The 14,802-nt window shown below is 36.9% G+C and overlaps 1 protein-coding gene across 1 annotated transcript in view; it reads right to left on the bottom strand.

The window, feature by feature from the left end:
* Positions 1-14,802, bottom strand: part of LOC149654783 (fibroblast growth factor receptor-like 1) — a 69,192-nt gene that overhangs the window by 17,660 nt on the left and 36,730 nt on the right. The gene's annotated exons all lie outside the window — the stretch shown is intronic.

Here is a 14,802-nt window from a genome sequence, read left to right as displayed (position 1 = left end):
AGTGACAAACTTATGGAATGAACATATCTTATGAACTTATAGTAATATAAATAAAAACCACTTCTAAAAATGTGTGAATACATTTGAATTTTGATCGAAAAACTTTCAGTTCTATTTCTTAAAATATTACCGAGTAAGAAAAAGTAAGAAAATTCCTTGTTCTCTGTTAAAACATTGACCACCGCTTAAGAAACGCGACAAATTTTGTGATATAATATTTAGTACTCCTTTGAGTAACAAACCATAAGGATGTTTGTCTGATTTTATTTATCCTTCAGTTACTTCCTCCAAGTCTCTTTGATACGGTACTTGGGGTAAAAACGGAACTTGTACTAGTCTCAGGGCAGGTATGGGAATGGGAAAAGATTTTCGCATTATGGGAAGGGGGGTAGCCAATCTTGGCCAATTATTTTGTTTTCATCGCTTGCACGGGCGTAAAGATAGTCCTATTTTTAGGACAAAAAGTATGCCGTAGGAGCAAGGCGATAATATCAAAGAAAAGAGACACCACGCTTTGGCGCTGTTGGCCTCGGATATATCGATTGAAAAATCCTGACTTATCTCTTTTGAGGAAGCTTCTTTGAGATCCGATAGCCTCGGACCTTTTTCGTCTTTTGGTAAAAGCACGAATCAGTTCAGTATATACAAATAGTGCAAATGGGGGAAGTTTCAATACGAAAATCACGCCTTGCCATTGGATCCCGTAAGTAACGTGGTTCATCCCCAAGTTTCTTGTAGAGTATTCTATTTACTGCATGCTCCGAGGTGTCTTCGGAGCGCTCTGAAAAATGTTTCGTGTTCCATTTATAGATCCAGATCAGATCAGATCAGCTCTCGCCAGGATTTCAGTTTAATTTCTATTTGCTGATGAGATCTGCATGCTCGGAGCTGATCTGGATCTAAAAGAATGGAACGCCAAACATTTTTCAGAGTACTCCGAGAGCACCCCAGAGCAGCAAGATATTTAACCTACCAGGGTTCATATAACGTTTGGAAAACAAATTTCCCTGAGATTTCCAGGTTTTTCCCGTATATGAAGTATCCTATGGAGCAAATGTTAACCAAGGAGGGGGGGGGGTAAATTGGACTATTACATAATCAAAGGACATCCCCGTATCTCTAGTAGAACCAGAGTTATGAGCCTCCAAAATTTAGTGTAATGTTAATTCTATGGAGGGGATGTTTACGAACATTTTGCTTAATTACTCGGCCCCTATTTGACGCAAATTTCCCCGATTACCCTGAATTTTACTAAAAATTATAAATTTCCCTGAGTTTCCCTGAGGTTTTTGTCAATTATTTATTTCCCTGATTTTCCAGGTTTTCCCTGTTTTCCAGGTTTGTATGAACCCTGCCTACTGAAGTTAAACGCGACGAGACTTCACTGCAAATAGGGAAAGATTTTAAGCATAGTTAGAGCATTGCATTGCATTTAAGGGTAGCCCCTATGAAATTCTCAACCACACTTGATCATTCTTGTATAGCGCTCTTTGCACTGTACCTTCGAGACACGGGTCACACGATTTCCACCGGTTTGTTGTATTATTTGACGTAGTTGTTTTTTTGTGTCGGCGGATTTGAAGGAAAGCACGTCTTTGTTTTGTAGTGAATTATTTAGTTTCCGGGATTTGAGTTTGAGTTTGGGGCAAGTTTCCTTTATATTTTGGGGTCTAGACTCTCGAGTATGAAGCGACCGTTGTTTTTCGTCTATGCCTATTTTAGTCTAGAATATATTTAAGAATATTTAAGTACTAACATAAGAATGATTAAAGGTATAGAGGGATGAAAGCATTGTGGTCAGCACACCACAAATGTGTATTGTAACTTAAAATTAATATATAGCCTACTGTATTTCATATGAATGCTAGTATATACGTTTGGTATACTATTATCATAAGTTTATAAGTGATATGTTCCTTCCATAAGTATGACACTACTTATACTTAATTCGTAATGCTACTGAGAGACTTACAGCTCGAGATAACTAGTTCTAGCAGAACGACGGAAGCGTACTCGGTGGTTAATTTTGCATGCAGGACCAAGTTCCATCTAGGTCCTATTTAGTCTGCATTACTAAGCCTTTGACAGCACCCCAGTCACCAGGCGTCCCTCGCTTTACCCTGAATCTATGACCTACCTCACTCACTCACTTCATGACAAGCTCCAGTTTCTAAGTTACCAGAGATTAACAAACTTATGGCCTACATATCTTATGAACTTTATGTAAACATTACACTCTGTAACAACCCCATGTTGGTAAAAAGGACTGTAGAATATTACTGGGCACTCTGAAATAACTCTCTGAACAAAACAAGAACTACGTGCTATGGCGATTTCTTTACCACCAAATCTTTTGACATCCTATTGTATCTAGTATCTTTAGGAATAAGTATATATAGACGAAGGACGAAACGCGTTCGATATTAGGCATCTTTTCATACCTTCCCTATGCACTCGTTAGTCACGAGTGAAGGAAAAAAATTACGACTAGGGCCTATAGCAGCAGAGCAGCGTGGGGGTGTCTTGGAAAAGTGACTAGAGAAGAGAAAAGGTATAGGAATATCTCCATGGCATCGAGCATCGAACGTCATCAGAAAATTCCATTCTGGCTTCGACGCAAGGTGTGGAAAAGGAACATTGTTTCAGAAAAGGCGTCTCGGATTATTGAATTACCTTCTACGTTCGAGGGAACCCATGGGGGGACGGATGAGCTAGCCCCCTTATCCCCCTCGCACGACAACCTACATTTCATACCACGAAAGTTCATAACTAGAAGTGATTTTCTGATTTTTCACCTTTGGCTAGAATTTGCATAGTTTTCAGACATACCATTTACACAAGGAGGCCTGTTGGCTTTTGATTACAACAGAGAGTCTGGCCTAACTCCTTGAGTAACACCTGAAGCATGGACTCCTTGTGTAAATGGTATTAATCCTCATAGTCTGAAAACTATGTATTGATTAACTTAATTAACGGTACCCTGCATGGTATTTGAAAGACAGAACTAGACACTTGAGCCACCAATAGGACGTTGCTAATTCCCTATAGGCTGTGATAGACAAATTTACCCCTTACACAATGATACTAAAAACTTGAACCTACATCAATCAGGATTAGAGATAACGACCTTTGAATAAAATAACTTTTAAACCTTCAGTTGAAAATTAGCGAGTAACACAAATTCATTCATAATTCTTCCATTGGTGAACATCTGACGTTGCAAACTCGTACCGTAACCTTTGCCTTACTGACTTCTCTGGCAAGCAGCAAGCCAGCAAGCCACCTTACTCTCCCTGTCGTCCAATCTCCTTTGAGTATGGCAATGACATTTGACTTCAACGTCTCCCTAATACTGTTTTTTTTTTCTTTGGTCCCTGCATGGTTCTTTTCTCTGCCTGAAACTCAAACCCCGGACGTAGCTGCTACAGCAAGGGTTAGCCGTCTTAACGGCTCCCAAAACAAATTTACGGTGAGGGGGGGGGGGGAGGTTAAGCAACGGCTGTCGACATTCTAAACCATCTAGTGTGTATATTCCCCTCTCATTTTTTTATTAAAAAGGTAGGAAAATATGACAGTTTTTGGCGGCCAGGGAATTTTTATACTCAACTCCCAACGCATCTATTCTAGAGAGAGAGAAAATTGGACTGCAAAGAAAAAGGGTTTGAAGCCTTCCTACGTTGTTTTAAAGATTAGACGTTCATATATCAACTGTATATCTATTTAAGTCCCCAAGTCCTCTAAGTTGAAACGAGATATTTGTTCCCTTATGTATTGGTAAAGGTTAAGGTAACTACTACTCTACTGTATAATCCTCTATGGTTGCGTTGTTCAAAAATAACTAATACCATACATTAAGAGTATTTACTTCAATATGTCGAACTTCTACAGCTAGGGTTCGGACGAAATTTTAATATATTGAAAATCCAGGCTTTATCCCTGACCAAATTTTGCCAGTATATCACTGACCATTTTAAGTATGTGTTCACCTGAGCCCACTTCATGATGACACCTGCAGTCCATATTTAGCATTACTCCAAGCATGGGTTGATATACCAAACGAAATCCCTGACTTTTGAAGAAAAAACTTCAAAATCCCTGACTTATTCCCACATTTCCCAAATCCCTGACGTTTTCCCACATTTTCCAAATCCCTGACTTATCCCAGACGTTTCCCCACATTTTCCAAATCCCTGAGTAATCCCAGACGTTTCCCCACATTTTCCAAATCCCTGAGTAATCCCAGACGTTTTCCCACATTTTCCAAATCCCTGAGTAATCCCAGACGTTTTCCCACATTTTCCAAATCCCTGAGTAATCCCAGACGTTTTCCCACATTTTCCAAATCCCTGAGTAATCCAGACGTTTTCCCACATTTTCCAAATCCCTGAGTAATCCCAGACCTTTTCCCACATTTTCCAAATCCCTGACTTATCCCTGACGTTTCCCCACATTTTCCAAATCCCTGACTTATCCCAGACGTTTTCCCACATTTTCCAAATCCCTGACTTATATAACCCTGACGTTTCCCCACATTTTCCAAATCCCTGAAAAATCCTGGTTTTCCAGGATAGCCAGGTTGTGTACGAACCCTGTTCTAAAGGGTTATATTATATGATATAACTTAGGCTGTTTCTGAAGTAAAAATAAATTCAACAAATATTACTTTTGGTATTTTTGATACAAGACGTTTTTTCATCATAGTTGACTTTTTCAGTTGGTTTATTATATATTTCTTTCCCTATTTAGTACAGCGTCTGACCCGGTAACATTTTCCTTAGGTATAAGGCAAGGGTCTCTGTAAGTCTAAAAGGTAAAATGGATTCTTTATAATGGAGTGAGTGAGTGAGTGTACGGTGCTATTTCGAATTTTATTTCAGAAGCAAAATAGAAAATTCCTTTTGTCGGATGATTTTGAATGAATTTCGTTTTTAGAAAGTACATCTAGGAATATTGGAGGAACTAATACCGGGATATTTCGTTCGTCTATGGTGTTGAAGGTTAATTCTTGTGTATATTTATGACCTAAATACGGAACAACTTCTACAGTTATTTTCTCTAAAGTAAAAGGGGCGAAATACCTTGGAAATGGAATGCGAGTCGCAAAAAATAAAGTTCCTAGAATTCGAGTATTTTTGGTTAGGGAAAGGTTTAGTTCAGGGGAAATCAGCAGCCTTCCCGGACTGCCGTGAAATTACTTTACCAAACTTCAAGAGCAGTTTACGTCGAATAATTTTATACCTACAACGTTTTACGTCGCGCGTACTTGTTATTATCAGTAAGCAAACTGCTCTTAAATTTTTGGGCAAAGTTTCGCCGGAGGATTTAGTCATGGTTAGTTGAATAGACCAATTTTAAAAACGTTTTTAAAAGTTGCTCAATTTAGCATTTGTAGGCCTATTTCTTGTTTATTCAGCGTCGAATTTCAATTTATAAATAAGACTTTTTAGTCCTCTGTTAGAAACTCTAAAAGACTAAAACTAAAATCAATTTTCTTAGAAAAATAATTAAGACTTCGTTCATCACAGAAAAAAATAGCGTGTTAGGTGAAACGCAATTCTTTAGCTTTCTTTGTGATTGAGTCAATCGGAAAATGAAATGAAGTCAAAGCTAGGCGTAGTTATTCTCAGTGTTATTTGCAATACGGATAAAAATAGATCGGGGAATTCTATATACTAAGCTAGGTATATAGAATTGGTTTGTTTCTCGGCTTTAGCCTTCAAAGAAAACTCGCTAGCAATCAATCTATAAGAACCAAAAAGCGTTCAGTCGAAGCAGCAACGCAACGTGCTCAAGAAATTGGCGGGAAAAACTTGGCGCCCAATGTTATGTTGTTGTTGTTTTTTTCCCGCCCTTTTTCTCTTTTCAGTTGCAAAAACTTTTCTCGTCTGCTTGTAAGCTTATTTCTTAGCGGTGGTTTCGGTCCTAAGGGTATTAAACCCCCTATCAAATCAACATCCATGTCATGGTGTGTTGGGTTGCGAGCGAGGTTTTAGTTTTTTAGGGTTAGTATTACAACCTAGGCCTTGGCTAGACCAAAGAAAATAGCGCTGGAATAGATAGATGATCTGAACAACTAGTTAAGCCTCGTTTTGTTTCAAAAAATCAAAACTGTTCATTTATTACTTTATTTAAAAATTAATAAATACTATTGAACTAAACGTAAACGAATTAGAATCAGTAGGAAACGACAGAACCAAAAGAAAAAAAATTACGAACGAAAAATTTTTATACTGAAAAAAGACAGGACTGTGGCACTACTACTACTACGACGACGACTACTACTACAGGACAGGTCAAACTAAGAGCCCCATAGTAGATATCCATCATACGATGTGGCTAAAAAACCCTCGTGTACAAAAATCAGGACCTTCAATTCCAGTTCTGTTTTTTTATCTGGCAATACTTTGGCTGTTTCAATTGGTTCAGGACTGAACGTACATACATATCCAAGTGTTTCTATATTGGTGGACATACGCCGCCAAAAATATCAAATATAAAAAAATCGAGCAGGCGTGATCTGTTAGCTTAATTTCATTTTCAAAGTATTCCTAGTGATTTTATTCCAAGTTCTTTTCGTAAGAACTATACAAACACGTACGGTGGTCATCCATGGCAAGGATCGAGAAATCATTTTAAAAGGGGTTAGGTACGCGCGCGTTTTTGGTAAAGGAATCAAAAAAATGTATCGTGTCTGAATTTCAAAGAAAAAATAGAAAAAGAAAGTGCGGGGTTATTTTAGAAAATATAAAAAATCCAGATCGGTTGTGTAGTGATTTTAAAAGAGTCTTTTGGGGTTTCTTTTCCGGAATATTGTTTCTAAAGCTCCGTTCACACAATCCTTGAAATAGTTTAAATATAATAGATCTTACTCTAAATTAAATTAAAAAAAATTGTAGCTTAGAATTTCGGCTTAAATCTATATCTATTAAATCAAAAAAACTGATAATTAACGCCCAGCCCTAACCGCTTGCCCTAGAAGGCTGAAAATTTGCAGGAACGTTACTCATAAGTAGTAGGCGCGTACTAAGAAAGATTTTTTCCAATCCGCTGCCATCTTAGAAAATGGCGCCCAGAAATGTAAATAACCTCTTCTCTATGCAACAAAGTCCCCGCGTTTCAACTGATTTAGCAAATATTTAGTACACTGGTTTCCTTTAACCTATAGACGGGCTGAATGGTCTTTAGGTTTCAATTTGTTGCCATCTTTTTAAATGGCGACCAGAAATGTAAAAAACTCTTCTTTATGGAAAGTAATAAAAAAATGCATCCCTAGGGGCTGACGGGCGACGCCGGGTGCCTTCCCTCCTAGGGTGCTACAAAAATATTAGTCGAATCAGTAAAATCTACCCATTCTTCATATCATTTTGATGGAAGTTCTTATTACACGCGAGCGACGCCGCGGGAATAACAGCTAGTACTATATAATTATTCAATCAGGAAAAGTTCTAATTTATTTTTTTAACCCTTTTTTAAAACGATTTTTTCTCCCATACTTTAAGTGTATGAACGGGTCTTCAGTATTGGGAATATTGATTGTACGTGGATAGTCTGTGTTCTTTAAAGCTCCCTTTATATACACACCTTAATTGAAATTCGAAACGGTTTCGAATCCCACACTTTATAGGAACGTACGTGGAATCTTCAAAGTTCATGGACCCGGTGGGAGAATGAAGAAAAAATAAAATAGAAATTCAATTCGACTAAACTTTCTCTGGATTCTTTAAGTGGCTATATAAGAAGAAGTAAATAGCATCAAAAGCAAATAGAAATAATTGAATGTGACAATGTCACTGGGGAGGTTAATGAAAGGCTTCAATGGTACTGCCACCAATATCATGTTTACCACGACTTTCTCTAGACTAGCTTCTTTGGTACCAGCAATCTATACTTAAATATTACCAAGAAGTGATATCTAGTTTATTAGGGAGAAGGTATAAGATGCCTAAGTATTCGCGCGCTATAGTCCTAGTCCCCCTTTCAAAATACAAGGGGGGGGGCGTAAAAGGAGGCCGGGCTATTTCGCTGCCTCTCCTCAGTCGGAAAATACAAGTAATTTTCGTTATCATTCGCGTCGCGCTGACGTGAGTTTTCAAGAACCAATGAGATACAGCTGGTTGTTCTAATTTAGAGGGGGGGATTTACTCCGGACCTACTACGTTTGGACTGGAGATAAAGCTGGAACCTTATACCTTAAACTAGATATCGCTTCTTGATATTACGTAAAGCGAAAACACCTGATGAGGCGCGGTCAAAGGCTTAGTAATGCAGACTAAATAGGACCTAGATGGAAGTGAAGTCCTGCAAAATTAATTAACCGAGTGTAGTCATCAATTCTCGAACTAGTTCGAGCTGTAAGTCTCAAGTAGCATTAAAAACTAGTATAGGTAGTGTCTTACATATCACTTATAAACATATCTCATAAACTTGTGCACTAATAAACAAGTGTATATAGTTACTTATTTTTGTTAAGATGAAAATGGAATGTGGGTATTTTAATTAAGGAAATTATTCGAGGTAAATAAAACGCGACACTAGGGAAATATACAGTATAGTCTGAAAACGAAACGAATTTCGCCAGCCTTTAATTATCTTTTCCAAGAAAACGATATTGTTTTGAAAAATTTTAGGCTTAGCAATTAAAATTTCTCCAGTAAAAAGAATTCTTGGAAGTTGTGAAACTAAATTCTACATAGGATCTTTGGGAAAAAGGGTCGACTTTTCATTAACTCTCTTTTCAACATTCCTTGCTCTGTTTAAATAATAAACACGCGACTTTTGTCTGTCTATTAGTAACGCTTGAAGATTTATTTGGCGTATATTTTTCGTTTATTTATTTATTTATTTAAGTAGACATATTCGCTAAGCCTTTTATGTGTAGGCTTCTATTTTCACGAGGTAGGGCCAAGATGGGCATGGGCCCAGGGGCCCCGCAAACATATATAGCCTTTAAGGGGCCCCACGATACGTATAATTTGAAAAAATATATATTTAGGCTACAAGTGTTAATATAAACTAAGATAGAAAAAACTCCAATCCTAAAATCAAACTTCCAAATCTCGTATAAAAATCATTGAAGCATTAGTAAAAAAATAATAAAAAAAAAAATTCAAGGGGTCGGATATAGTGTTAGATTTCATTCAAAAATGGGGGCTAGTTTCGTACTGTCAATATTTTATAGGGAAGTTACTCAACCCTCAGTAGGGAAAAATTCAAATCCAATATTATAAAGTTCTTTTTCATTTCTTTTTTTTTTTTAAGAAAAACTGAGAAGTTTCTTTCAAATATTTGGGGATAAAAAGAAACGCTAGGATTTCTTCTCTGCAGAAAGTCAGTAGTTAATCTTTTCAAAAGATGAAAAATTGGTTTAAAAAAAAATAAGAAATGCATATTTTTCTTGTAGAAGTCGAGAAAATTTTAGTTTTCACGCCATTATTCCCAATTTTATGAAATCTATCGCTATAAAGATGAAAAATTATTTTTTTGCCAGAATTCCTTACATGGTTGCCAGAGATTTTATTCCAAAATTCCCTGACTTTTGTTAGTTTTCCCTGATAGTCTTAAGTCAGAACCAAGAACTAATAGATACGTTAGTTCATGGTAGTACTGTAATATGGGAAAATTACGTCACCAGCATCATGAAATTCCCTGATATTTCAAACGCATCTTGCCTATCCAAAAAAAAACCCGAAAAAGTTCTTCTCATTGTAAGGTATATATCGAAGCGTGAAACGTGCTTAGCGCGACATGTGACAAGCATCTAGTCGTTATGGGACATCCTTGTCATAGTGTCATTGAAGAGAAGACGAAAAGGGAAGATGGGACGTATTCCCTTGGCACGTTACCTTCCCAGTCTCTTCTCGAGCTCTCCTGTCTTTATTATAGCGTGAAGTTACTCAATACTCGCATGAAGATAACCCTCCCCAAAACAACATTATTTCAAATATTAGTCAGAAAATTACCTATATAGTTTACGTCACAAAGAGTCTCAAGAGTCTCATTAGCTAAAGGACAACTGCCAATTTTAAAGGGTAGTCGGATTCTATTACAATCTAGTGGTTTTCCCTCTACCATTTGGGGAATGTTACGGGGTATTGTTTTTCGACTTTTTTAACTAGTTAGAATTGTAGGGGAAAAACCACTATATGATAGAAAGAAAACCACTATATGATAGAAAGAAAACCACTATATGATAGAAAGAAAACCACTATATGATAGAAAGAAAACCACTATATGATAGAAAGAAAACCACTATATGATAGAAAGAAAACCACTATATGATAGAAAGAAAACCACTATATGATAGAAAGAAAACCACTATATGATAGAAAGAAAACCACTATATGATAGAAAGAAAACCACTATATGATAGAAAGAAAACCACTATATGATAGAAAGAAAACCACTATATGATAGAAAGAAAACCACTATATGATAGAAAGAAAACCACTATATGATAGAAAGAAAACCACTATATGATAGAAAGAAAACCACTATATGATAGAAAGAAAACCACTATATGATAGAAAGAAAACCACTATATGATAGAAAGAAAACCACTATATGATAGAAAGAAAACCACTATATGATAGAAAGAAAACCACTATATGATAGAAAGAAAACCACTATATGATAGAAAGAAAACCACTATATGATAGAAAGAAAACCCCTATATGATAGAAAGAAAACCCCTATATGATAGAAAGAAAACCCCTATATTATAGAAAGAAAACCCCTATATCATAGAAAGAAAACAACTATATCATAGAAAGAAAACAACTATATCATAGAAAGAAAACCCCTATATCATTGAAAGAAAACCCCTATATCATTGAAAGAAAACCCCTATATCATTGAAAGAAAACCCCTATATCATTGAAAGAAAACCCCTATATCATAGAAAGGAAACCCCCTATATCATAGAAAGAAAACCCCTATATCTTAGAAAGAAAACCCCTATATCTTAGAAAGAAAACCCCTATATCTTAGAAAGAAAACCCCTATATCATAGAAAGGAAACCACTATATGATAGAAAGAAAACCCCTATATGATAGAAAGAAAACCCCTATATCATAGAAAGAAAACCCCTATATCATAGAAAGAAAACCCCTATATCATAGAAAGAAAACCCCTATATCATAGAAAGAAAACCCCTATATCATAGAAAGAAAACCCCTATATCATAGAAAGAAAACCCCTATATCATAGAAAGAAAACCCCTATATCATAGAAAGAAAACCCCTATATCATAGAAAGAAAACCCCTATATCATAGAAAGAAAACCCCTATATCATAGAAAGAAAATACTATGTACAACGTGGTCTAGAGAAACTCTAGAATAACTAACAAACAATTCTCTGGGGGTATTGAGTAAATTCTTTCTTATATATATATAAAAGTTTCGACCAATTTGAAGATGAACTTTCTCTCCATCTCTCTCTCTCCATCTCCATCTCTCTCTCTCTCTCTCTCTCTCTCTCTCTCTCTCTCTCTCTCTCTCTCTCTCTCTCTCTCTCTCTCTCTCCCTCCCTCCCTAAGATGACGTCGTTATGGAAGTTTTTCTTTGGTCTCTTTTCTCCCATAGGGACGTGCACGGTTATATAAGAATGGCAGCTAGTTCATTCATTAATCCCACAAAATTCCCGTCCCCTTAGTTAAAGAAGGTCAATGATGGAGCTTCGGTTCGACAAAAGAAAAGAAATAGTTTGGCAAAAGATTTGCTAAAGCGCCTGTTTACACTCTTTTAGACGGCTTAGAAGTTATAGTACGGGTTTTTTCTTTTTGGCGAGAATTACGGTTGACTTTAAACGTTCCACACCGCTCAAAGTGTATGAAAAGGGACCCTGGAGGTTTTTTATCTTTCTTGCTATATAGGTGGACATATAGTTAGAAGGGATTTATTTGTTATATCCAAGACGATAAAGCGCTTATCTTTCCTAACGATATTTGAGTAAATACTTCCAAAGGAGTTGCCAGATCTTCCAATCGACCCCCTTAGTCTATTGACCGTTCATATAACAAGGTCGCTCTAAGTTACCCCCCCCCCCTGAACTGTTCAAAATTCAAAACCACCATTAAGAGAAAATTGTTAACTCAAAAGCAAACTGTAAAAATCAATCTTGAAAATGAAAAAAAAAAAACATAATAATTTTTAATAAATGTTAGACCTGGCCCAAGAAGTGATATCTAGTTTATTAGGGAGAAGGTGTAAGATGGCTAAGTATTCGCGCCAGCCATAGTACCAGTCCCCCTTTCAAAATACAAGGGGGGACGTAAAAGGAGGCCGGGCTATTTCGCTGCCTCTCCTCAGTCGGAGGAAAATAACAAGTAATTTTCGTACTCATTCGCGTCGCGCTGACGTGGGTTTTCAAGAACCAATGAGATGCTGCTGGTTGTAATTTAGAGGCGGCAGGGATTAACTCCGGACCTACTACGTTTGTTTGGACTGGAGATAAAGCTGTAAGTAAATGTGACGCGAATTTATACCTTCTCCCTAATAAACTAGATATAACTTCTTGGTTAGACTCGATACAACCACCACTAGTGGATGAAGTAATTAACTTTAACTAAGATAATTAATTGTAAACTTCACTCGATTTAATTAATTAAGTAAGTAATTAATGCGTTGTTCAAATATTACTCGCTACCCCTTGGCAAAATTTTCTTCCATTTTTGGTTTCTGATGTATTTTTAAAAGCGAAATCGAAATTATAAGCTTGAACATTTGGTTTGAAAGGAGCTGGCTCTATTGGGTGTGCATATCTAATGACTTATTGCCAGCGGTGGAATGAGGCTTCAGTATTTCAAAATAGCATCATACCCAGCGGGTAAAATTGAAACTCGAAGTGCAGGGGAGCCTTTTCAAAGAGAGAGAAAGAGAAAGAGAAAGAGAGAAATTTTCATTCTCACAAAAGGATTAATGTTGACATTTATTTTTGCTTGGTTTCCCTGCTTCGTTACGAAATTGAAAGGGTTAAGGTTCCCCCTTTATGTTGGTTTAACCATAGAGTATTTACTAAGGAGTGGTGCTATTATTTGTACCGGAAGCTAACCTATAGAGTATAGAGTATAGAGCGTGTGGAAATTTTGGCATACAGCTACACTTTCCCAGGTGACATTAAATGCATACCAGGGTTCGGAAGAAATTTTAATATATTGAAAATCCAGGCCTGACTTTTAATTTAAAGCTTATCCCTGATGAAATTTTGCTGCAATATCCCTGACCATTTTAAGTACGTGTTTACCTCCAGAGGCACCACTTCATGATCATACCTGCAGACCATTTTTAGCATTGCTCGAAGCATAGTTTTTTAGGACAAAACTTGAAATCCCGGACGTACCCCCATATTCTCTAAATCCCTGACTTATCCAGGTTTCGTATGAACCCTGAATACCCCCCAATGTCACCATACCATTGCTATGGCAGTTCAGTTTGAATCAGTACTTAATAGGGGCATGACAAAAGTGCATTGAAGTTAAAACTAAGAGTGGGGATAAATTAATTCTCAAGCCTCCTTAAGGGAATACCACTATTGCCAACGCACAACGCACCCTTGACGGTTTAATAACTATACCATAGGCCTATACCTCTCAATAAACACCAAGGCCCCTGCAACGAAACACACTGCAACTGTCTTGGGGCAAACTAGATGATAAAAGCCCTTCCGGGGAAAGGCTTAGCACTGCACGCGATGTATTCCAATTGGTGGTGGGATACGAAGTCGCCTTTTAAGCTCCTTAAAAGATTTAAAGGAGTAGCCAACTAAAATCAACCGCGATAAAACAGAATAATCTTATCTTCGTCTTTAAAATTGAACGTTTATTAAAGATATAAGAAACTATTGTACCTAATTAATTTAACAATAAAACCGTTTAGGCCTAGCAGGGATAGATTTAATTTTAGAAGCAGGAATGGAGAACGGTTAGTATTTACTTCATTGCCCAGTATAGAGCCCCTCCCTCCAACACGTAACGAAAAGTTTAAATTATCTCATTGGCTCAGTTTTAAACTACGTTTTGATGACGTTGCTGCATGACGCGGACGCCGAAAAATACCCGTAATTCCTTTTTATACCTCTGTCGCTATGACCCGGCATCTTCTTTCATACCCCCCCCCGTTCCGTGGAAGGGGGTCAGGGACTTTGATTATTACTCTGTTAGAACTCCATTCCTACTTCTAAAATTAAATCTATCCCTGCTAGGCCTAGTAAATGAAGCTTGAAAAGTGATAAGAATTACTGAGACTGTACCTTTAACAATATAATCCCCCACACTTAATCTCCTCCCCCTCCTTCATCTTGAACCAATCAATAAAATGTTGCTAAAGAAGTGGGTGCATGGGTGGTTTTGATCGTGTAAAAAATTGATGTAATAAACTAGGATATGTTTTACTTGAGCAGAAAAAAAAACATGAAAAAGTCCAGACAAGGCAAGTTACTTTAAAACCCATATCGCATCTATATAAGATAAGTTCAATCTTAGAAACTATCAAGTTTTACGTAGAAAAAAACTATTTGTCAATAGAAAAAGTAAATCTTTCGTAGGTTGCAATAGCGAAAAGGTTCCTCTTGGAAATGCATCCTTTTCTATATATTTATTTATTTACTTTTTTCTTATGGAGGAAACTTGTTTTCTATAATATATGACACTACTTAGAAGCGCCTTCCGGTGTTGGCGAGCGCCGACGGCTCTATTAAAGAGCCACTGGCTAAGAGAAACGCATTTTTCTCTTTTGGAAAATAGTGAATTTTCATCATTTTCTCATGAAAAATTAACCGGCCAAGCCATACATAATTTTAATTACT

The sequence above is a fragment of the Phalangium opilio genome, unplaced genomic scaffold (genome assembly GCF_054372755.1).
Source record: "Phalangium opilio isolate 3A_F unplaced genomic scaffold, DU_Popi_V2 ptg000079l_1, whole genome shotgun sequence".
In the NCBI taxonomy this organism is placed as follows: domain Eukaryota; kingdom Metazoa; phylum Arthropoda; class Arachnida; order Opiliones; family Phalangiidae; genus Phalangium; species Phalangium opilio.
This window is presented reverse-complemented; position numbering and strand designations above follow the sequence as displayed.